Source organism: Girardinichthys multiradiatus, chromosome 10, assembly GCF_021462225.1.
Source record: "Girardinichthys multiradiatus isolate DD_20200921_A chromosome 10, DD_fGirMul_XY1, whole genome shotgun sequence".
NCBI lineage: Eukaryota > Metazoa > Chordata > Actinopteri > Cyprinodontiformes > Goodeidae > Girardinichthys > Girardinichthys multiradiatus.
The window spans coordinates 21,645,544-21,648,033 of NC_061803.1; positions in this window are offsets into that span (position 1 = coordinate 21,645,544).

Below are 2,490 nucleotides of genomic sequence, written 5' to 3' on the forward strand. Positions count from 1 at the left end.
TCGGTGCCTTGCATATGTAAAGAGAAAAAAATTAACAAAAGACTTTTAAGAGGGATCTCTTAGCTGCCACAGCTCTGAGGAAACCATCAGCCATCTTTTCTGAGACTGTACTTATACTCGGCTATTTTGGAAAAACATATTGTTTGTAAATAGAAACCTTGATATGGACCTACCATTTATTTCTAAAACTATAGCTGCTCTTTGGGTTTCTTTGTGAGTGAGAAAGGTGTTGTTGTAAATTTAACCTTTATAGTAACTCAATTTCATATCCACAGTTGTACATTTTCTAAAATAAAACCCAAATGCACATTATTTTATGCCTATTTATCTTCCTATCTGTTCATATTACATTACTGTATCAATCCAAAAGCCTTGAAAACCAAAGCACTTTGTAATGCATTTTACTTGCATCCGGCCTAAATTATATCCTTATTTGTGATCATTAATTGCATTTTTGTATTTTCATGGTCTATTTCTCCTTTAAATAGGCATTTTGGATAGAAATTGTTGTTTTTTGGAGGAAATGACATAAATACAGTAAAAATATTGAACCTTATAGTTTATCTTTATCTGGATAATTTCAAATTTAATTCTTATGAACAACACATGTTGAATAACCTTATACATTTCTGACTGTATGTCTTCTCTCTCGTTTGACTCTGTTTTCTGAAGTAGATATTGTTTTTGCTTCTTTTCTTGCATTATTTTGATTATTTGATTATGTATTTAAGATTTTTTTTAAACCTTTTTAGCTAAGCAATGAAGTATCTTACCTTGTTAGGTTGTTTTTAAATCTACTACACAAAAAATTATATTTTGGCACTTACTTTTTACTGATAGACAAAGATTGCACTGCAACAAATAATGCTGGCTAATACAATAAATATCCCCAGTAAAGAGATAACCATATTATTAATTTAAAAAAAAACTTTCATAGCGAGGTGAACCTGAAAGACTTCAGTGTTTGTATATTTTGTGATAAGGCTTATTTTAAAAAGTCCAGAACAGTGGATAAAATGTACATTTAAATACACGTCATAGCTTTAGCATTCTAAAATTTCTAAAATGCATGTTCATATTGCAAGATTTTACTGCACTCTTGTAGATGCACAAAAAGTTGTTTTGTGCACTATTTTGAAAAATAGTGGCTAAAGTGGAATATAATGAAACATTTTTAGTAATAATTCTTCCATCAAGACATAGGATTGCCTTGGAAATTATGTTTACTGATTTCCATAATGAGGCTCATCATCATTATTATTCAAATGATATTATTTCTATAGTACAACAGTAGATATATATGTGTACTTGTATTCCTCGAACTTTTTGACATTTTTTCATAATGCAACCACAAACTTTAGTGTATTTCATTGGTAATTTATGTGACAAACCAACACAGACACATAATAGTCAAGGGAAAGGAAATGATATGGTTTTGAACATTCTTACTTTTTACTAATCAGGTCTCCTGAGTCAGTTCTTTGCAAGGCTGCTTTTCTGTAGACATCTGTACCAGTTCGTCTTTGCAGAATAGCTCAAGCTGAGATGAATTTGATGGAGAGCATCTATGGGCAGCAGTTGTCAAACCTTGCATCAGATTTTCAGTTGGATTTAGGTCTGCACTTTGACTGGGCCGTTTTACCACATGATTATGCTTTGATCTCAATGTTTAGGTTGTGTAGGATTGTTGTCCTGCTGGAATATGAACCTCTGCCACATTTACAGCCATTTGCATTGGTTCTCTTACAGGATTCCCCCGTAATTAGATTCATCCATTTTCCCATCAACTCTAACCAGCTTCTCTGTCCCTTCCGAAGAAAACCGGCATCATAGCATGCTGCTGCCACAACCATGTTTAATTGAGGGGGCGATGTGTTCAGGGTGTTAGTTCTCTGCCTCACATAGCATTTTACATATTTTGCAAAAAAGTCAAACTTTTGTCTCTTTAGGCACCTTCTTCCCCAAAATGGTTTGTGCTTAACTGCAGGTGGGAGTTCTTATACTTCATAGTATATCCTCATAATGTAAAAAAGACTTTTGTCGTTATGATGTTAGTTCTGCAACAAAGATGAGTTTGGCTCCATCTAGCGCTTTTGAATAAAATAGTGGTTGATTATCATTATACTGCATTTCCCATGATGCAGATGCCTTCACAACAATCTTAAATAAAGGGACCGGACCTTGTTACGATCGTATATAAGAAATATGAAATGTGTTAAATTAAGATTCTGTACAGGATTTACAGAGTTGTATGTTTGTTTATAGTATGTTAATGTAATTTGTTTTGATTATGTTTACGTTTCTGCTAAAACTATTTTTGTTTACGTAGCCTGACTTGCATTTTATTAAAGCCAAGAAGTTGTAAAAGTCTACTTAATAAGTAGTAATATTTGTAATTTGGTATTAAATGTAATTGTAATATAATTGAAATTGAAATTGTTTTTAATTTGAAAACAAATAACATGTAGGTTTTCACTCCTACGTGCGCAG